The sequence below is a fragment of the Muntiacus reevesi genome, chromosome 16, assembly GCF_963930625.1.
Source record: "Muntiacus reevesi chromosome 16, mMunRee1.1, whole genome shotgun sequence".
Taxonomy (NCBI): domain Eukaryota; kingdom Metazoa; phylum Chordata; class Mammalia; order Artiodactyla; family Cervidae; genus Muntiacus; species Muntiacus reevesi.
The window spans coordinates 47,765,717-47,789,861 of NC_089264.1; positions in this window are offsets into that span (position 1 = coordinate 47,765,717).

Sequence of the window (24,145 nt, forward strand, 5' to 3'; positions counted from 1 at the left end):
GCAGTCCAAGGGACTCTCAGTAGTCTTCTCCAACATCACAGTTTGAAAGCATAAATTCTTTAGCACTCAGCTTTCTTTATGGTCCAACTCTCACATCCATACATGACTACTGGAAAAACCATAGCTTTGACTATACAGACCTTTTTTGGCAAAGTAATATATCTGTTTTTTAATATGCTGCTGAGGTTTGTCATAGCTTTCCTTCCAAGAAGCAAGCATCTTTTAATTTCATGGATGCAGTCACCATCTGCAGTGATATTGGACCCAAGAAAATAAAGTCTGTCACTGCTTCCAGTTTTTCCCCATCTGTTCACCATGAAGTGATGGGACTGGAGGCCATGTCTTCATTTCTTGAATGTTGAGTTTTAAGCTGGCTTTTTCACTCTCCTCTTTCACTTTCATCAACAAGCTCTTTAGTTCCTCTTTGCTTTCTGTCATAAGGGTGGTATCATCTGCCTATCTGAGGTTATTGTTATTTCTCCTGATAGTCTTTATTCCAGCTTGTTCTTCATCCAGCCCGCCATTTCACATGATGTTCTCTACACAGAAGTTAAATAAACAGGGTGACAATGTACAGCCTTGACGTACTCCTTTCCCAATGTGGAACCAGTCTGTTGTTCCATGTCCAGTTCTAACTGTTGCTTCCTGACCTGCATACAGATTTCTCAGGCGGCAGGTTAGGTGGTCTGGTATTCTCATCTCTTTCAGAATTTTCCACAGTGTGTTGTGATCCACACAGTAAAATGCTTTAGTGTAGTCAGGGAAAAGAAGCAGATGTTTTCCTGGAATTCTCTTGCTTTATCTATGATCCAATGTATGTTGGCAATTCGATCTCTAGTTCTGCCTTTTCCAAGTCCCGTTTGTACATGTGTAAGCTCTTAGCTCACATACTGTTGAAACCCAGCTTAAAGAATTTTGGCCGTTATCTTACTAGCTTGTGAAATGAGTGCAATCATGTGGTAGTTTGAACCGTCTTTGGCATTGCCCTTCTTTGTGATTGGACTGAAAATTGACCTTTTCAAGATGTGAGGCCACTGCTGAATTTTCTAAATTTGTTGGCATATTGAGTGTGGCACATTAATAGCATCACCTTTAAGGATTTGAAATAGTTCAGCTGGAATTCCATCACCTCCACTAGATTTGTTCCTAGTAATGCTTCCTAAGTCCACATGACTTTGCACCCTAGGATGTCTTACTCTAGGTAAGTGACCACGCCATCATGGTTATCCAGGTCAGTAAGACATTTTCTGTATAGTTCTTTGTATTCTTGCCACCTCTTCTTAATTTTTTCTGCTTCTGTTAGGTCCTTGCCATTTCTGTCCATTATTGTGCCTATCTTTACATGAAATATTCCCTTGGTATCTCTTCCTTGAAGAGATTTTTAGTCTTTCCCATTTTTTTTTTCCCCCTTTATTTCTTTGCATTATTCTCTTAAGAAAGCTTTCTTTCTCTCCTTGCTATTCTTTGGAACTCTGCTTTCAAATGGGAATATCTTTCCTTTTCTCTTTTGCATTTGGCTTCCCTTCTTTTAACATCTATTTGTAAGGCTTTATCAGACTATCATTTTGACTTCTTGCATTTCTTTTTCTTTGGGACAGTTTTGGTCACTGGCTCCTGTACAATGTTATGAATCTCCATCCACAGTTCTTCAGGCACTCTGTCTACCAGATTTAATATCTTGAATCTATTTATCACTTTCACTGTATAATCATAGGAGATTTGATCTAGCTCATACCTCAATGATCTAGTGGTTTTACCTACTTTCTTCAATTTAAATCTGTAATTTTATCTTATATACTGAGTACATCATGCAAAATGCCAGGCTGGATGAATCACAAGCTGCAATTAAGATTGCCAGGAGAAATATCAACCACCTCAGGTATTCAGATGATATCACTCTAATGGTAGAAATTGAAGAGGAACTAAAGAGCTTCTTGATGAGGATGAAAGGAGAGTGAGAAAGCTGGCTTAAAACTCAACATTCAAAAAAGGATGATCATAGCCTCTGGTTCAATCACTCCATGGCAAATAGATAGGAAAAAAAGTGGAAATAATGGCAGATTTTATTTTCTTGGGCTCCAAGGTCACTGCAGACAGTGACTGCAGTCACAAAATTAAAAAACACTTGCTGCTTGGAAGAAAAACTATGACAAACCTAGGCAGTATATTAAAAAATAGAGTCATCAGTTTGTTCACAAGCATCCAGATAGTCAAAGCTATGGCTTTCTTCATTAGTCATGTATGGACATTAGAGTTGGACCATAAAGAAGGCTGAGCACCCAAGAATTGATGCTTTCCAACTGTGGTGCTGGAAAGGACTCTTGAGAGGCCCTTGGACAGCAAGGAGATCAAACCAGTCAATCCTAATGGAAATCAACTATGAATATTCATTGGAAGGAATGATGCTGAAGCTTCATACTTTGGCCACTTGATGCGAAGAGATGACTCATTGGAAAAACCCTGATGCCAGGAAAGACTGGATGATGGAGGAGAAGAGGGTGACAGAGGATGAGATGGCTGGATGTCATTGACTCAATGGGCATGAGTTTGAGCAAGCTCCGGGAGACAGTCAAGGACAGGGAAGCCTGGTGTGCTGCAGTTCATGAGGTCAAAAAGAATCAGACACAGCTTAGGACTGAGCAACAGAAACAACTCTTTCACTGGACTTTTGAAGTGCTCTGACTCATTTGTGTGGCATTTCCAAAGGATTTTATTATCCCCTCTAATTTTAGTCACTTAATTTAAGCAGCCATGCATCATTTTTATTTTGCCTTTTTGTCAGGCATCCTTCAAAATATCTTAACCCTGCTGTCGATCTCTCTGATTTTTTCAGAGACCAGACATGCAAGGAGCATGTCAGGAATGCAGCATTTTTGAGATATCCAGTTGATAAAATAGCAAATAACAAAGCTTTTCCTTGTATATATTTTCCCTTATGAAATCTACTCAGCTTTTAATTTTGATCTAAAGCTTTTTCTTAGTTCACTCAGGATTGGAATTTAATAAAAGACATTCTCCCAACTCTGCTCATGGAGAAAGGTATTATTTTGATTTATTATATTAGATATAGTATGAATTTTTGTCTATTAGACATAGACAAAAAATTTCAGTAAATGCATATAAACTGACCAATAATCTTGAGTTTTATAAAATATCACCTGGCAAATCTATTGCCCCAAGAAACCAGACTTGTTATCTCTAACTCAGAGTGGGTCAGAGAAGGAGCTGTGCTCCCCAAGGGGTTTTGGACTGGAATGTACTCTTAATCCTGGATATATCTGGGTATTGTGGAGAGCTTGTATATGGGCAGTCATGTGTTTTTAACCACTTACTTAAGTATCTTTCTTATTTTGGAAATATCCACTTACTTGATAAGTATTATCAATTTAAAATTAGGTGTTCATCATACATACTACCATCTATAAGACAGATAACCAACAAGGACCTACTGTATAGCACAAGGAACTCTACTCAATATTCTGTGTTACCCTATATGAGAAAAAGAATATAAAAAAGAATGAATAAACACTAAATCAATGGTTATCTGTCCCTTCTCTCACCCTTCCCTCCTGGTAACCGAAAGTTCATTCTTTAAGTCTCTGAGTCTATTTTTGTTTTGTAAATAATTTCATTTGCATTATCATTATTGTTAGACTCTGCATATAAGGGATATCATACATTTGTCTTTCTCTGGCTTACTTCACTTAGTACAATAATTGGGAGTTTGGAATTCACATGTGCACACTGCTATATTTAAAATAGATAGCCAACAAGGATCTAGTATAAAAATAAATAAAATAAAATTTTGAACTTTGACAAGAGTAAAAAACATGAATATATGTGTATGTATAACTGAATCACTGCTACTAACACAACTTTATAAATCAACTATACTCCAATAAAAACAAATACATAAATAAAACTGTTTACATAAATTAGAAAGTTTTGTTCCAAGTAGTAAAAACAAATTTGAGCTAGGTTGGCACAAGGGAGGGTATGTTCTAGGACATAGGTGTGGTTTTTTGGAGCTCATAGGAAGCAGTGCAGGTACCATAACAGGAAATTAAGAGCCTTTTAGAATTCGAAATTTCTCTCTCAAACCCCAGCTGGTATCTCCTCTTACCAGTTCTAAATCCCAAAGAAAGGAACTCTGATTGACTCAGTTTGAATCATCTGCCTGGTGCACTGGTCAAAGCCTCAGATACAGACTTGGTTCTGATGAAACTGATGAGTCTGGCTGCTCATAGAAGTCATTCTAGGCATTTAGGAGCAAAAACATTTACAGGTGGGGCTTCCCAGGTGGCTGAGTGGTAAAGAATCTGCCTGCCAATACAGGAGACGTGGGTTCAATCCCCGGGGAAGATCCCTTGCAGAAGGAAATGGCAACCACTTCAGTATTCTTACTGATTAAATCCCATAGACAGAGGAGCCTAACCCAGTGCTTAATCGACTGAAAAGTTGGCAGTGTCCCTCGACCTTGAATATTGTGCTATATCCTTATTTGTTAAACATAACTGGTAAACAATGTCACAATTGCCAAAGTAGTCAGAACTGGAACTTTTTGAAGGCACAGTTCTTTGTCTACTGTTTTTTTTTTTTTTTGCAGTGAATTATATATGACTTTTTTATCTCTCATCCAAACATTGACAGCCCAAGAAATGCCCAATCATAATTATACTGTTACCTTTAATTGGATATATTTAAAGTGTGGAGCTTGATAAGCTTTGCCCATCACCATAATTGGGGATTTTCAGGGGCTCGGTGGTAAAGAATCTGCCTGCAATGCAGGAGACATAGGAGATGAGAGTTCAACCCCAGGATTGGGAAGATCCCCTATAGGAGGAAATGACACCCCACTCCAGTACTCTTGCCTGGACCATACCATGGACAGAGGAGCCTGACGAGCTAGTCTGTGAGGTCATGAAGAGTCGGACATGACTGAGAGACTAACTCACACTGACATCACCATCATCAAAATAACAAATATCCTCAGCATCTCCAAGGTCTTCACGGCTTAAAACAAAGCAAACATCTTTGTATTTTGTAGAGTGGTACATTTGTTACAATTGATGAACCTACACTGACACATCATAATCATCGGAAGTTCATGGTTTGCCTTGGGTTTCACTCTTGCTATTGCACATTCCATTTGTTTGAATAGATGTGTAATGTTGTGTGATCTCATACAGAATATTTTTCACTGTCCTAAAAAAATCCTCTTTGCTCTGCCTATTTATCCCTCTCCCCACCATAATCCCTAGAAACCACTGATTTTTTTTTTTTTTTAACTTTCTGTATAGCTTTGCCTTTTCCAGAATGTCATATAAATGGACACATACAGTAAAAAGATGGACATGCATACAGTGTGAAACTTTTTCAGATTGGCTTCTTTCACTTAATAATATGCACATAAATTTCCTCCATATATTTTCATGGTTTAATAGCTCATTTCTTTATAACACTGAAGAAGATTCCATTCTCTAGTTATACTACAATTAGTTGTTCACCTACTAAACAATAGCTTGGTTGATTCCAAGTTTTGACATTTATGGATAAAGTAACTGTAGACATGTGGGTGCAGGTTTTAATGTGTATATAGGTTTTCAACTCCTTTGGGTAAATACCATGGAGTGCGATTGCTGGGTTGTATGGTAAGAATATATTTAGTTGTGTAAAAACCTGCCAAATTTTCTTTCAATGGGGCTGTACCATTTTGCCTTCTCATCAGCAAATGAATGAGAATTCTTGTTGTCCCAAATCCTCACCAGTATTTGGTGTTATTATTGTTCCAGTTTGTAGCCATTCTAATAGGTATGTAGTGACATCTTGATATTGTAATTTGCATTTTTCTGATGATACTGTAAAGTGTTGAGCATCTTTTCAAATGCTTATTTCCCATGTGGATATCTTCCTTGGTTAGGTATCTCTTAAGGTTTTCAGTTCATTTATTTTTAATCAGGTTGTTTGTTTTCTTGCTGTTGAATTTTGAGCTCTTCATATATTTTAGATGAGTCCTTTATCAAATGTGTCTTTTGCAAATATCTTCTCCCACTCTGTAGCTCACCTACTTATTCTCTTGACATTGTCTTTTCCAGAGTAGATGTTTTTAATTTTAATGGGGTCTAGCTCATCAATTATAAAGCAACTTCAAAAAAAAAAATCTTCAATTAAATACAGTGAGGATGCATCACAGCTGCATTTTACTGGCAAAAATTAATTCATATATCATGCACAAAATAGAGAAAAATATCCTTTAAAATGGTGTAGGCTATTTTACCCAATATTCTAGTCAAGAACGAATGTTCCAGAATTACCATGAAAAACTAGAATGTAAAGATGTTTTTCCATTACTTGGCCTTGGTTCCCATATATGTTACAGAGTGTGAACTGATCACCATACTGAGTGGGTTTCTAGTATTTAGAGATATGCATTCTTGGCAGCATGCTCCTAAATACAATCCAACTACTTCACCCAGTGTTCAACTTAAAGAAGTCACAATTTACTCCAAGGATGAAAGTTATACCTTCAACTGCCTGCTAACTTGAACTTAATGAGAACAAAATGTCTGGGAATCTTCAAGGGTATTATTGACTGTATATGACTATATGCATGTCTTTTCCTTGGCTGATGTTTTTTAACTCTACGGTTTACTATAGAAAACCAGAATAACTAACAATGTGTAGACTATTGAAGAACATCAGATGCCAGTAACATAACATCTAAGATATGATGATATGGTAGTCAACTTAATTTTTTGCAAACCTATTTGGGCATTGATAGACAAGTGTGAACTAGTTTCTTAAAAGCTGGCACCCATTCTCTTATTTCAGAATTCATTTATATTCATATATTTTCTAATTTCTTCTTTTGGAATATCCTTTGAAGCTTGTTCAAATCATTTAAGTTCAATTAATCTTGGCATATGGCCATTCTTAACGAGTAGACTTGGTTTCTAGTAGTAGTCAACATTCATCTCACGCAAGTGTTAGGCACTTAAATTGGGAAAATTATTTTAAGACAAAATGTGCTATGCCTCTAGATTTACAAAGCTGCTTCATTCCTGAGGCTCCTAATCTAACTCTGAGAGCAAGACATGGGAATGAATTTCAAATTGCTGATGGGAATGTCACTGGAACTAATAAATAAATATGATGACCATTTTGCAAGAAACAACACACATTTGGAGCTAATAGTTCTAATACATTTCCTTAAATTTTTACCTCTAGTGGCAAATCTTTACTTAAAAACAAGACTTAGCTTCTTACAAAAGACAACTGTAAAATAGCTTTACTCCTTTACCCGCATGTTGTTTCCAAGGGCATGAAGATAGGATAATTATCTTTCTCCTCTTAGTCCTATTCCATTTTTAAAGAAAAACTTCAGTTCAGGTTTTTGCTTGTCATTGTTTCTTTATCTGCAACTCTCCAAAAGACATATGGCAAGGTGTCCTTGAGAATCAGATTTGCAGAGAATGTTCGTTGGGCACGCCTGGACTTTTCTATGAATCTGATCTTATAAAATAAGAATGGATTCATACAGCATAGGCCTGGGATTAGTTGAGGTGAGCGAGGCATGTACTGCAGGCACAAAGTTTAAGATGCCTAAAATAGTTAATCATCAACATAAATAATATCATAAAGCAAGTTATTAAGCAAATCAAAATCAATGCAAAACTTCATGCTGTCCATAATATTAACTTTTAAAAATAAAATGGCATTTGTTTATTCTCTACCCTGCATAATTTTGCAAAAAAAATCACAAGAAAACAGTATCAGTTTGAAATTCCTATGCTGGGAAGATGTCATGGTCCCACTGGGTTAACTTTGAGAGCTGACAACAGTGTGGGAACAGATTGGATAATATAGACTGTAATGCATCGTCATGTTTTTTGATTGTAGAACTTCCATTACATTTTTCCAACTAATTCTAAATTAGATAATATCATGTAAGAATATTATCTAAGTGTATGCAAGAGAGCATATTTTCTACAGGCTCCATTTTTTTCCCACAAATGCATTTGCCTTTTGCTCCCAAGCACAGATGTTGTTCAGTCACTAAATCATGTCTGACTCTTTGTGACCCTATAGACTGCAGCATGCCAGGCTCCTCTGTCATCCACTATCTCCCAGAATTTGCTCAAGTTTATGTCCATTGACCAAGCACTGATAGTCACTTTTTTAGCTCCCCTAAGGTTGTGTACATGCAATTCACCATCATCCTGTGTTACATTACATAATGGAGAAAAAGTACTATTGGTAGAAATCAACTTGAATATTTATTTAGACAAAACTGTTGTTATATTTTAGATTGATATATTGTTTCACAATAATATAAAAGGCAGAAATAATGTGAACATATAAACATCAAAATATAAATACTATGATGTACCATTATAAAGAGAAAATTCTGCTTACACTTCAATATTTAAAATGTTTGCTATTTATTCAGCATATGACCTGATTAAAATTATTCACAATTCAAGTATTTGTTTCTACTATGGAGCTTGTTTTGGCTGTTTAGTCTAAAATGGTTCTCCTTGTTATTTCTTGTATACTGTATCAACCTAGATTAGCATAATCACTGTGATTAACATTAATTGAGGAGCAGAAATGAAAATGGTGACTGAAAACAGTTTGGCTGATATGTACAATGGTAAAAATTTGTATTACATGAATACTCAAATTATAACATTTGACTTTAGTTATAAAATCTCTGAAGCATTAGTGGGAAAATAGAATTTTGGGCATAGATGAATATAAAAATGTATGCTAGACAAAGATGCAGATGTGATCTGTATAGGAATATTCACTGCTGTCCTAGTGTATTACTGGAAAGCACCATAATATGGCTGTTAGGAGTATAGACTTTACAATTACACTAAAACATGAGTCAATCTTTGCTGTAACTGTTAGCTGTGTAACTGTGAATCTCTCCAGAGCTCAATTTTCTTACTTGCAAAATGGGGATAATTAATAAACTTAGTAGGGCAGTTGCAAGTCTTAAATACAACTCTGTAAGAAAGCTTCTTGGTATCATGTTAAGCAAATGATAAATGCTTTCTAAACACTATAATCCAGCAAGTATTTGTTTTTTTCTTCTGTTTCATTGTTTAATGTCACATTCTTGTTCACAGTTCTGCACTTTATTTCATACCCTTTCCACTAATAGCTTTCACTCTTTGTAATGTTACTGACTTCCATGAATTTACTTTCCTTTTCATTCCTGTGGAGGTTCTGAAGTCTTCTATATGTTTTCTTTGACTTATGTCTTTGTCTATGCTTATTGTCCCATTTCTAATCAAAAGTATTGTGACATTGACCTGGTTGTCCTTTGGAAAACACACTAAACTCTCCTTGGAAAACACATCTAGCATGTCTTCAATGAAAAATGGCCTCCCACTGTTTATTCTAAATAAATTTAAACTGGATAAATCTACCTCAAAAATATAAAAGACACCTGCATTGAAAATATCTGTTTTGGAAGGATAACCAGTGGGATTCATTATTAACTGCTAAAAATTATAAATATAAACATATTTATATATGTGTGTATATATATATACACATGTATACATGTAACATTTAAAAATTTGAAAATATCTTTTGATTTGACTTCCTTGACAATCATTTTTTTTTTAATGGATACCAATAAAAGCAGAGAAAGTTATGAGACTACTCATCATATAAGAAATGATAACAAACTTCAGTATTCTGACTATAGGAGAGAGAATTCTTTCTCTTATCAATCACTAAGAAAAATTTGCTAGACTTTATAACTTTTGTAAGACTGTATCATAAGGAACACATCCAATTGCTAGTAACATTAAAAAATTATAAATATCATAAATATTTTTTCTTCTACATAACAGTTTAGACATGAAAAGTTGGTAGTGTGAGTTCAGCTATTCAGTGCATCACAAAGAACTCAGGATTTTTCCATATTTCTTCTCTATGATCCTCAGAATTTTGGCTCTTTGGTTTCATATTTGCTGACTTATGGCTACAATAAGGCTACTATAACTCCAGATATCAAGATCTCACTCTAAAACAGGGATATAAATCAGAGCAGTAAGACAATTTCTCTTGTTGCCTTCCTGCTTGTAAAATTATTTTTGTTCAAAGACCCTTGGCAGAATTCTCTCTTGCATGAGAAATGGAAAATGACCATTCTCTAAACAAGAGTTTTAGGCCCACTTTATCTGAGATCAAGGGATCTCTTCTTGAGGCCTTGAGAAAATGATGGCTCTGTTAGCAAGGCAGTGGTGTGTGAGCAACCTTTATTCCTGTCACACAGGTGTACACACACGTAAACACACGCACACAGTACTCTACAGGAGGAACCATGAGGGTCACAGAGCAGCTGTCATCTCTCTTCTCACTAATTTCCTGTTTTTTCTTTTGGCTCTAAAAATGTTAAAAAAAAATGTTTACAGTGCTAATAATCAGTTAATTCTTGTTTGATCAAATGTTCAAATCAAACTGAACCTGAAGTTTTAATTAGAGAATATAACTGATTTTTGAGGTAGCTGGTATATCACTCCATATCTCATAAATCTGGAATATGAGGATTAAAAAGAAAATGCATGCAAGGAAATAAGATGGAGAATACATAAAATGCATGTCAATGTCTTCTTAAAAGTTGAGCATAATGTTAGTTTTAAATTTCTTGGCAGCCAATAAGAAGAGGAAAATCAATCAGCTCAAAATATTCATAGCATCTGTAAGACAGAAATGAACTCCAGACTCACAGGAAACCCAACTAATCTGGAAGAATCCAGAGGCATTTTCCCCAGGGTTCTGATAAAAAGAACGATGTATAACCTGGTGAGCCTGGTTCCACTAACTTCTTTACGGAAAACACATTGCAGCCTTTCTCAGGGGCAATTTCTTAGGAGCGCCTTCAATTTGAGCAATAGCAAACTACCTAAGTATGATTCAGGAAGCACAGTTTTTGGTCAAGGGTCATAGACCTGGCAAATCCCCAAACAGGAAGGAGAATAGAAAACATGTAATAAATCTATCTTCCCTTCTGCCTTTTTGCAAATTTATCTTCATAAAAGAGTAACAGACACAGGAAATGTACAAACAAATCTGTCTGGACTCACAGTTGACAATACATTTGGTCAGTTTTGGTTAGTTTATTACCTTTAGGTTATCAAGATCTCAAAAGCTAGTGCTTCTTCTCAGGTTTATGCTAGTGGAATTTCAGCAATTACTAACAACACTTTAAAAAATGCAGTAGAATAGAGACCATTAGATTCAAGTAATTCTAAGAATAAGCTAGAGTTACCATTTGACTTATTATTTTTAATAATTTACTTACTTATAAATATTTCCTAAAAATAAAGATTTAGTCATTAAAGACCCTGATGAGCAAAAGTGTGTCAAAAGATTGCCTTCGATCCTGACCACAGACTTTTATATCTGTAAGTAATTAAATATTTAGGGAGTTAATTCATTTCCAACCATTAATTTTCATCTCAGGTTAAGTGGTTTGTCTATTTGACTTCATTTCAAATTATCAGGAGTTGAACTTAGACATCATTTGGCAAAAGATAAAAATCTCAAGGGTCCAGGAGCCCAATTATTAATCCCTCTTATGGAGGTGACCATTTAGGTTGCATAAAGGACATGTATTCAATGTAAACTTTTAACTTTCCATGACACACATAAAGACAAAAATAGACATAATTTATAAGATGTTTATAAAATTTAAGAGATAGCTTATTGTTCTTAAAATAGTATTTTTTAATATATAATAACTGTATATAACCCTTTTAAAATGATCTCTAAGTTTGTTGTATTTGTAAGGACTGCCCTTTTGGAAAATGTCATCATTATTTTATAATAAAAGGAACTCAACTTTTTCACTAAATCAATTTCACCTCACCTATTGTTTGCCTCCAGTTTCACCTTGGAAGCACACAAAAATTTTTTTGAAGACCTTAGGCAGGAAAAAAACCCACAAAAAACCTTCTATCTGGTAAGCCTAGCAAGTTAGAAATATGAATAAAGAAATACATATTAATTGCAAAAGTTCACCATAATTGCACATGCAAAAACACAGGTATAAATAATTAACCTCTTGAGCAGGAAATTGGTTGATTGAGGGTGCAATTATTGAAACAGAATAAAGAAGGAATGGTGGAGTTCTGTTGAAAATGTAATCTCAAATTGTATGTGTTTTCAAACTACATTGCAATCAAGTTAAAAAGTATTGTTAATCATGTTGATGGATGGCAGAAATCAAACCAATATTGTAAAGCAACTATCCTTTGATTAAAAATAAAGTAAAAAAGAAAAAGTAATGTCAAAGTTTAGAAATAATTGGAACAGAAACACTCACTCAATTGTTAATCTAAAGGAAATAGACTGCCAAATATCTCCCCCAAAAAGATGGGTTTGTTTGGGATCAGCAAAGGATTTCACTTTATGCAACCATGTTGAGTCACATGCAAGTACCTACATGGCAAGGGAAGAACGCTTTTTTTGAGAGGAAAATGAAGTTGGAGGGCTACTGTTTCATTGGCTGCTTCCTTTACAAGAAGAGGAGTGTTTCATGTTGGACTCTGCTGTTATTGCTGGGTGCAAAAGCTCCCCTTTCTGTTCTCCTGATACTCTTTAACTGAGGTTTTTGTTTATTAGTGTTTTACACACTGAAGAAGTAATTAGTAAAAGTGCACATATCAAAATAAAACCAGTTGATAACCTAGGAGCACTCAAACCAAAACACGAATGAGTCTCAGAGATATTGACTTATTTGCTATAAAGCAGTTTATATGGTGAGAAGGAACTGACTGTTTATCCTTCCCAGAGATTGATCATAATATTAACTTCTACTTAAATGATAGAAAACTGGTCAGTGGTTACCTCATATCAACCTTAGGAAACAGTAAAATTTTGCTCACAATTTCCAGAGGTGTAGATGAGAAATGACCCAGATCAAGTTGGTCTTGCAAAATAGGCTAAACTAAGTTTTGCTTGTATGACTAAATTGGTTTTGTCTGCTCAGGGAACTTTCAGGATTGCTTTCCTTTTTTTTTTTAAATTTTATCTGTTGTTCAGTTGCTAATTCTCTAAGTTGTGTCTGAATCTTTGTGAGCCCATGAACCACAGCATGCCAGGCTTCCCTGTCTTTCACTGTCTTCCAGGGATTGCTCAAACTCATGTCCAATGAGTCAGTGATGCCATCCAACCACCTTATCTTCTGTTTCCCCTTTCTCCCCCTGCCCTCAACCTTACCTAGCATCAGGGTCTTCCATTGAGTCTGCTATTCACATCAGCTGGTAAAGTATTGGAGCTTCGGCTTCAACATCAGTCCTTCCAATTAATATTCAGAGTTGATTTCCTTTAGGACTGACTGGTTTGATCTCCTTGCTGTCCAAGAGGCTCTTAAGAGTTTTCTCCAGTATTAAAAAATTAAACTTGCTAACATTTGGCTTTCATAGCATCTATCATGTAGTAGTAAAGAAAACTTTTGCTGTTAATAAAAATCATAGACTTTTCATATTCTTTGCCTTTCAAATAAGTTTTCATTCCTCAAGAATAATGTTTTTCTATATCTGATCATAACAAAAATTAATACAAAGTAGTTTGATATCTGGATTATTGCTTATTACTGTTTTGAAGATATGAGGCCCAAAAGATAAAATCCATTTCTCTCCCATTCCAATCTTCCCTAGTTAGCTTTTTTTTTTTTTAAACCGTGTCCCTCTCCAACCAGGAGAAACTCCTTTATTGGTATTTATTATTCCCAGTAATGTTTTAACTTTTACTGTGTTGATATAAATCATTATACAATTAGGACTGTATTTCATTCTCAAAAGTGTAAAGAAGTGCCCATGATATAAAGCATACATTTGTATTTATGATATGTATCTTGTCTCACTTGCCTTCTTTTCTTCCATGGCATGTTTTGGGGCTTCCCAGGTGATGCAGTGATAAAGAATCTGCCTGCCAATGCAGGAGACACAGAAGATGCAAGTTTGATCCGTGGGTTGGGAAGATCTCCTGGAGTAGGAAATGGCAGCTCATGCCAGTATTCTTGCTAGATTTTCCCCATGGACAGAGGAGCCTGGCAGGCTGGAGTCCATGGGGTCGAAAAGAGTCGGACATGACTAACCAGCCCAGACATGCTTTCGGGATGCATCTGTGTTGAGGCAGGCAGCTGCAGGTCCTTGTGGCGGCTGTAGAGCGTCCTGTTGTATTAATAAACCACAGTGTATTATCCAGAACTCCTGGTTGGTGGACAGTCAGGTCATTTCTGGGTTTTGCTATTTTTAAATGAAAACATCAATGTAGGGACTTCTGGAAAGAGCAGAGCTGTGTAAACTTTTATCTAGCCCCTTTCCTTCCAATAATTCAAAAGAAAAAGTTTCAATTTTGAAAGAAAGTTGAGGAAAGACTTATTTCAGAGATTAAAAAAAAGAGTAAGTTATATTAAAAATATCTAAAATGGGACCAAAAAAAAAAAAAAAAAAACTGAATTGGAGGAAGCCAACTTAAAAAAAAAAAAAAAAAAAAACGTGGAAAAAGGGCCAAGTGGTAGCAGATGTCAAAAAAGACCAGAAAAACATGTTTCCTGAAGATGACGGCATGATTATAAAGTGTAAAAATTGAATCTCTTATGAATGGCGTGTGGGTGCATATGTGTGCTTAGTCATGCAGTAGTATTCAATTCTTTGCAACCCCATGGAATATAGCCCTCCAAGCTCCTTGGTCTATGGAATTCTCCAGGCAAGAAAACTGTAGAAGGTTGCCAGTACCTCCTTCTGGGATCTTCCCAACCCATGGAGTGAACTTGCATCTCCTGAGTCTCCTGCATTAGCTGGCAGATTCTTTACCAATGCTACCTTGGAAGCCCCTTATGAGTGGTAATAATTGTGATTTTGGAGTAAAGAGGGATAGCAAGTGAAGCCCTCCTGGGCAGAAGACAATAGGGAAAGAGTCAGAGCCATACAGAGTTTAACAAAGTTGTATTTGAAAGTTGGTCCCTTTCAAAACCAAAGGAATGAAGCTTTATTTTGTCACCAGAAAGGTGATCTTGGTGCCCTACTTTCTATACATTCCATGGGATTCTTCTGAAAAAGGTTAGTCACTTAATAAGGGGTAGTAAGGAAAGTAGCAAAGATAACATTAAAACAAATATAAGAAGTTGGAAAAAGGATGAAGAATCTAAAAAAAGATAAAAAAATTGCACCCAAAATGTGTTGTTTGGGAAAGCATATGAAAATTATAGACTAACATTTAACCAAGACTTTTTAAGAAGAAATGAAGCAATCACCTCTTTGAAGGAAAAACAAGCAACAGAGATGCAAAATCTCAAGAAAGTGATACTAGCATAATAAGAGGAACCAAAATTGGTAACAGAATAAAGGAGAACAAATAAACAATATCATTATAAAAATAAAATAAACAAGGGTTTAGGAGCATAAGGGAGAATTACAGTGTAAGTAAATGGAATAAAAATGAGAAAAGCAGAAATAAATATAGGAAAGGAAAGCAGTAATTATAAAAGATGCATGAAGGAGGTTCAACATAAGAATGAGTTTGGTACCTAAAGGAGAAAATCAGAAAATATATTATTTAATTATAACCATATTTGAAGTACAAAAGTATATTTGGAGATGAAACTCATGACACATTTCAAGAAAAGAAAAGGAGACAAAAATTACATTGCTAGAATATAAAAAAAATTAATGTTGTCGTTAGTGAGGAAAAATTGATGGGGCATGGTTAACACCAAGATGCAACATAAAAAATATAGGAATTTAAAGGCAGAAGATCTTACAGGGGAAAGTTAAAAGCTTTGAATTTCCCTACAGCAAAATTCAATCAGTGAAGACAGGGAAACAATGTCTGTAATACTTAACGGAGAAAAAATGTGAACCAAGATTATCTATCTAGCTCTATGGTCTTTCTAGAATGAAGACTACTGAAAACAATTTTAACTATGCAAGAATCCAAACTAAATCACCCTGAGATACCATTTTTCACATTCTACATTGACAAAAATTTTAAAAATTCATCACCATAGCACCTAAACTAAAAGGTAAGTTTTATACAATCAGTGTAAGAGAATAATTTGATAGAGTCTCTGTACAGGCCACTTTCTGTGCTGTGTGTGCTGCATCGCTTCAGTCGTGTCTGACCCTTTGTGACCCTGTGGACTGTAGCCCGCCAGACCCTTCTGTCCATGGGATTCTTTGGGCAAGTGTACTGGAGTGGGTTGCCATATGCCCGCTTCCAGGGGATCATCCTGACCCAGGGACTGAAGCCAAGTTTCTTACATCTCCTGCATTGGCAGATGGGTTCTATACCACCTGTACAACCTGGGAAACCCACAGGTCACTTTAGCAAAATTAATCAAAACTGCAAACACAAATCCACTTTGATTAAATAATTCTGTTTCAGGGATTATATTGTACAAGTACCCTTGTACTGTGGAAATAATATGTGAAAAAGTGTTATTTACTCAATAATATTTGTCCTAACAAATAATGAAAAATAGATCCAATGTTTATTAAAATATGACTATATAAACTGTAGTGTTCCACAGGATGGAATACTACATTGCTATTAAAATGAATAGGAAAGCTATTTATGGACTAGTATAGAAAGATTAGGGCTTGCTGGATGGCTCAGCGGGTAAAGAATTCACCAGAAATACAGGAGACCTAGGGGATGTGGATTCAATCCCTGAGTGGGGAAGATAACCTGGAAGAGGAAATGGCAACCCACTCCAAGTATCTTTGTCAGCAAAATCCCATGGACAGAAATCCATCTCATCCTCTACCACACTCTTTTGCTTTTGCCTTCAATCTTTCCCAGCATCAGGGTCTTTTATAATGAGTCGGTTCTTCGAATCAGATAACCAAAGTAGTGAAGCTTCAATGTCAGCAACAATCCTTCCAATGAACATTCAGTTGGTTTCCTTTATGGTTGACTGGTTTGATTTCCTTGCAGTCCAAGAGATTTCAAAGGTCTTCTCCAAAAGCAAATGTGAAAGCATCAATTCCTTGATGTTCATCCTTCTATATGGACCAACTCTCACATCCATACATGACTACTGTGGAAACCACAGCTTTGACTAGACAGACCTTGATTGGCAAAGTGATGTCTCTGCTTTTTTAACCTGCTGTCTATGTTTGTCATATTTTTCCTTCCATGGAGCAAACTTCTTTTAAATTCATGGCTGCAGTCACCTTCCGTTGTAATTTTGGAGCTCAAGAAAATGAAATTTTTCACTGTTTCTACTTTTCCCCCTTCTATTTGCCATGAAGTGATGGGACCAGATGTCATGATTTTAGTTTTTTGAATGTTGAGTTTCAAGCTAGCTTTTTCACTCTCCTTTCACCTCATCAAGAGTCTCTTCAGTTCCCCTTTGATTTCTGCCATTATGGTGGTATCATCTGCATATCTGAGGTTGTTGCTGTTTCTCCTGGCAAATTTGATTCCAGCTTGTGATTCATCCAGCCTGGCATTTTGCATTATACTCTGCATATAAGCTAAATAGTCAGGGTGACAATATACAGCCTTGATGTACTCCTTTCCCAATTTCGAAACGTCTGTTGTTCTGTCTCTGGTTCTGTTACTTCCTGACCCACATACAGGTTACTCAGGAGATAGGTATGGTGGTCGGGTATTCCTATCTCTTTAAGAATTTTCCACAGTTTATTGTGATCCACACAGTCAAAGGCTTTGGCATAGTCAATGAATAAGATGTTTTTCTGGAATTCTCTTGCTTTATCTATGATCCAGCTGATGTTGGTAATTTGATCTCTGGGTCTTCTACCTTTTCTAAATTCAGCTTGTACATCTGGAAGTTCTCAGTTCACATACTGTTGAAGCCTAGGTTGAAGGATTTGAGCATTAACTTGCCAGCATGTGAAATAAGTGCAATTGTGGGGTAGTTTGAAGGTTCTTTGGCATTGCCCTTCTTTGAGACTGGAATGAAAACTGACCTTTTCCAGTCCTGTGGCCACTGCTGAGTTTTCCAAATTCTCTGATGTCTTGAGAGCAACACTTTAGCAGCAGCATCTTTTAGGATTTTAAACAGCTCAGCTGGAATTCTGTCACATCTACTCGGTTTGTTCCTAATAATGCTTTCTAAGGCCTAGCTGACTTCACACTACATGATTTCTGGCTCTAGGTGAGTGACTATATCATTGTGGTCATCCAGATCATTACGACCTTTTTTGTATAGTTCTTCTTTGTATTCTTTCTACCTCTTCTTAATCTCTCTGCTTCTGTTAATTCTTTACCAATTCTTTCCTTCATCATGCCCATCTTTGCATGAAATGTTCCCTTGGTATCTCCAATTTCCTTAAAGAGATCTCTAGTCTTTCCCATTCTATTGTTTTCCTCTATTTCTTTGCATTGTTCATTTAAGAAGGCCTTCTTGTTTCTCCTTGCTATTCTCTGAATCTTTTCATTCAGTTGGATATAACTTTCCCCTTCTCCCTTGCCTTTCACTTCTTTTCTCTCCTCGGGTATTTGTAAAGCCTCCTCAGGCAACCACTTTGTCTTCTTGAATTTATTTTCCTTTGGAACGGTTTTGGTCACTCCCTCCTGTGTATTATAATGAACTTTTGTCTATAGTTCTTCAAACAGCCTGTCTACCAAACCTAATCTCTTGAATGTATTTGTCATTTCCACTGTATAATCATAAGAGATTTGATTTAAGTCTTATATGAATGGTCTAGTAGCTTTCCTTACTTTCTTCAATTTAAATCTGAATTTTTCAAAAAGGAGCTCCCAAGCTACAGTCCATGTTTTGTTTTGTTTTGTTTTTAACTGACTGTATAGAGCTCCCTTTTTGACTGCAAAGAGTGTAATCAATCTAATTTTGGATTGACCATCTAGTGATATCCATGCATAGACTTGTGTCTTGGATTATTGGAAAACGGCGTTTGTTATGACCAGCATGTTCTCTTGACAATACACTGTTAGCTTTTGCCCTGCTTCATTTTGTACTCCAAGGCCAAATTTGCCTATTATTCCAGGTATCTCTTGACTTCCTACTTTTGCATTCATTCCTAAGGTGAAAATGGCATCTTTTTAATTTTTTTTTTTTGGTGTTGGTTCTAGAAGGTGCTGTAAGTCTTCATTGACCTGGTCAGCTTCAGCTTCTTTGGCTTCAGTGTTTGGGGCATGGATTTGGATTACTATGATGCTGAATGGTTTGCTTTGGGAACAGACTGAGATCACTCTGTCATTTTCGAGATTACACTGAAGTACTGCATTTCAGATTTTTTTGTTGTTGTTGTTAACTATGAGAGCTACTCCATTTCTTTCAAGGGTTTCTTGCTCATGGTAGTAATTTAATGGTCATCTGAATTAAATTCCTCCATTCCCATCCAGATTTCCCAGGTGGAATTAGTGGTAAAGAACCCACTTGCCAATGCAGGAGACATAAGAAACGCTGGGTTCAATCCATGGGCTGGGAAGATCCTGGGGCCGGGAAGATCCCCTGGAGGAGGACATGCAACCACTCCAGTATTCTTGCCTGGATAATCCCTTGGAGAGAGGAGCCCGGCAGAGTACAGTCCATAGGGTTGCAAAGAGTTGAAGAGGCTTAGCATGCTTGTACACATTCATTCCCATCCATTTTAGTTCACTGATTCATAAGATGTTGGTGTTCACTCTTGCCAACTCCTACTTGACCACATCCAATTTACCTTGATTCATGGATTTAGCATTCCAGACTCCTAGTCAATGTTGTTCTTTATAGTGTGGGACATTACTTTCACCACTAAACAAATCCACAGCTAAGCATCATTCCAGCTTTGACCCAGCTGCTTCAATCTTACTGGAGCTACTAGTATTTGCCCTCCCCTCTTCCTCAGTAGCCAGAGAAGGCAATGGCACCCCACTCCAGCACTCTTGCCTGGAAAATGCCATGGACAGAGGAGCCTGGTGGGCTGCATTCCATGGGGTCACTAAGAATCAGATACGACTGAGCGACTTCACTTTCACTTTTCACTTTCATGCATTGGAGAAGGAAATGGCAACCCACTCCAGTGTTCTTGCCTGGAGAACCCCAGGGACGGGGGAGCCTGGTGGGCTGCCGTCTATGGGGTCACACAGAGTCAGACACGGCTGAAGCGACTTAGCAGCAGCAGTAGCAGCAGGAGCTTCCTCAGGAGCATATTGGACACCTTCCAACCTGGGGGCTCACCTTCTGGTGTCGTATCTTTTGGCCTTTTCATACTGTCCATGGGGTTCTTCAGGCAAGAATACTGGAGTGGGTTGTCATTTCCGTCTCCACTGGACCACATTTTGTCAGAACTCTTCACTATGACTCATCCATCTAGGGTGGCCCTGCACACGTGGCTCCTAGCTTCATTGAATGACACAAGCCCATTTTCCAGACATGGCTGTGATCCATGAAGGAGACCCTGTGTGGTTAAAGTTTGGTTCAGTACAACCCACTATGAGATGACATTTTATTGTCTTAAGATGGAACTTACCTGATAGGATCCTCACAACCTCATAAGGCACCTGATTACCTACTTAATAACTCATCAAAAACTTCCATAATAAAATGCAGTCAAATTTTCTGTGTGTTTCTTTTTTTTAATCTAATAATGTTATGTTTACACTTTGGTCCTTAAAAGTTTAAGCCATCTTCACAGTACAGCTCTTCAAATATTATAAGGAAGTTGTACTGTTTTTTTAATAAACTCTTTTCTTTTTTCCAACTGGTATCTTGTATATTTTTCTCCTTCTATTTCTTTGTTTTTTAATTGCAGGGAAAAAAAGTTTCATTAATTTTGCAAATTTGTGAACATATATGCTCTTAAATTTGATTTATTAAATTTGATTGGCTCTATTTTGGTTAATTTGGCTTCAGAGAAATTTTATATAGAGTCATGAAAATTGGTTTACATGAAAAACGCTAATGCAATTATGCATGCCCTCCTAATAAAACCAATTTCTGTTTGTTTGCTTTCAGTATATGTCCAGGAACAGAGATTTGGAAATATTATAACTTTGTAGTTTATTCTTTACTTACATGCTTGAAACTTGCAGTGAATTCACAAAATAGAAAGCAAAATAACCCCATAGTTCTAAATTTGCTTTAAAATATAAACTCAAGAAATAGAAAAGTACTGATGTCACCGGATATAGCTAAAAAGAAGCAAAACACTAATGAAGAGGTATTTTATTGCAATCAGACTTGAAATTCTCTTGAAATTGAATTTGTAAAAGACACAAAGTAAGTTATTTGATTATTTGATTGGAAATTTTACAATAAAACCATCTGTTATATATTTTAATGCATCCTTAGTGCTCCCACTAGATTATAAGGCATGTGTTTTCAAAAATAATTTCCATATTTTGAAATATTTGTGTAGAATATTTTAAAGTGGTCAACAGTTTGAAAACAATAGATATAGTTCTTCTAAAAGTAGATTGTATTTGTAGGAAGCAGAGGAGCAACCATACTGCCTGAAATGCCTGGGCAATGACAGTTAAACCCTATAAAGGGAAGAATTCCTGCTCCAGAGGGTGCAGTGCCAGCTCGTCAGCTGGTCTGCAGCCGAGTTGGAGGCATAAAACAAAAGAATGGGTTGTGGCTCTAGGCCAGAGCTTTTCAAAGAGAAAAGGAAACAAAGAACAGTACTAGACTTGATAATCAGGCCAGTGGTACTATACATCCCACTGTCTCCAGTGGCCTTTTTTTTTTTCAATTCCCACCCTAAAGCCAAGAAAGAAAATGAGAACCTCTTAAAAGAACTCCCACAACATATCATTGGGAAATCTCTGGGATAAGTTTTTATAAGCCAGGGAGACAAACGATACGAAGCTCATGGATTAAAACAAACAAACAAACAAACAAAAAAAAAACAACAAGAAGGAGATGGCTTTTAGAGATTTGAAAAAAAAAACATATAGCAAATGCACTGCATTATGTTATACAAGTAGTAGCCAGAGGACAAATGTTATTGGAGTCTGCTGTTACTTCTGGGTGTATAGATAGCAAGTGTCTTGGGATATTTTGTTGATAAGTATAGGACATATATATCACTCCCTCTCTAAGGTTCTGATGTGAAAAATTGTGTGTGTGTGTGCGCTCAGTCACTCAATCATATTCAACTCTTCAGCTCCATGAGCTCCTCTGTCCATGGAATTTTCCAGACAAGAATACAGCCTGTCATTTCCTACTCCAGGAGATCTTCCCAACCCAGGGGCCAAACCAACATCTCTTACATTTCCTGCGTTGGTAGGTGCATTCTTTTCTACCAGTGCCACCTGATATGAAAAACGGTAGCATTTAAATATGTAGGCAAAAAAAAATCAGCCAAATTTTGGATTTAGTATAGATTCACACATTCTGATAACCAAATTATTAATGCAAAGTCAGAAAGAATGCAACCACTTATTTACAAATTTATTTGAGTAATTAAATTGTTTCAAATATTACGGGCAGTAAAATTTGCCCAGTTAGACGTGCAAAGTTTCTTTGATTTTACATATCTCTACATATACTACTTGGTACCATAAGTTAGTTTTGCAAAAATGTAGAAATTCCTTTGCCTCAGTTCAAATGTCATAATACTGTAAGTTGATACATTGATGGTTTAATACTCATGTCAGTGAGTCTTCACCTCTATCTAATTTTCTTCATTAGGTCCAAACACTGGACTTTTGAATATTTATGATATTTTTTGTACTATTTACACTATACATACCTTAAATTGTTCACTTTTTCCCATATAAATGGTAGCACTAAGAGATTACAAATATAGGAGGAAAGACTGTTGAAGGTGACCACAGAGATAATTTTCTGATATGAAATTTTAAAAGCCTAATAAGTTTTTAATAATAAAATGTTATTCAAGTTGAAAGTCTGTTTTTCTATAAAGACTCCTAATGTGTGATAAAGACATTAGCATTATACTATAGCAGAATAGTAGAATTCTACTATTATTTGTACCATAATAGCTGTTGGTTTTTTCATCCTTTTGATAAGGGAAATGCAAAGTTAATTCCATGTTGGTCTCTTTGTAGCAGAAGCTTAGGTTATATTTTAACTAATGAAAGACTCTATCATTTGCAGATTTTCTACTGCTGAAAAATTATTTGGTCTTTTTGGATTTCAGTGGATTAGACATGCTCTAAGAATTTTTCCAGCTTGAAATGTCCATGATTCTAAAACCAAGTGTTTATGTGAATATAAAACTAATAAAACTAAGTGTTTATATGCAGAGTACATCATGAGAAACGTCGGGGTGGATGAAGCACAAGCTGGAATCAAGATTACCTGGAGAAATATCAATAACCAGATATACAGATGTTACCACCCTTATGGCAGAAAGTAAAGAAGAACTAAAAGGCTTCTTGATGAAAGTGAAAGAGGAGAATGAAAAAGCTGGCTTAAAATGCAACATACAAAAAACTAAGATCATGGCCTCCTGTCCCATCACTTCATGGCAAATAGATGGGGTAACAATGGAAACAGTGAGAGACTTTATTTTTTTGGGCTCCAAAACCACTGCAGATGGTAACTGCAGCCATGAAATTAAAAGATTCTTGTTCCTTGGAAGAAAAGTTACGACCAACCTAGATAGCAAATGAAAAAGCAGAGACATTATTTTGCCAACAAAGTTCCGTCTAGTCAAAAAAATGTTTTTTCCAGTATCATGTATGGATGTGAGAGTTGGGCCATAAAGAAAGCTGAGTGCTGAAGAATTAATGGTTTCAAACTGCGTTGTTGGAGAAGATGCTTGAGAGGTCAAACATCTCAAGGTTTGGACTGCAAGGAGGTCAACCCAGTCAATCCTAAAGAAAATCAGTCCTGAATATTCACTGGAAGGACTGATGCTGAAGTTGAAACTCCAATACTTTGGCCACCTGATGTGAAGAATTGACTAATTGGAAAAGACCCTGATGCTGGGTAAGACTGAAGGAAGGCAAGAGGTGAAGGGGACAACAGAGGGTGAGATGGTTGGATGGCATCACTGACTCGATGGACTTGAGTTTGAGCAAGCTCCAAGAGTTAGTGATGAACAGGTAAGCCTGGCATGCTGCAGTCCATGGATTTGCAAACTATTGGATACAATTGAGTGACTGAATTGAACTGAACTGAATAATTTTTCCACCTTGAAATGTCCATGAGCCTAAAACTGCTTATGTGAAT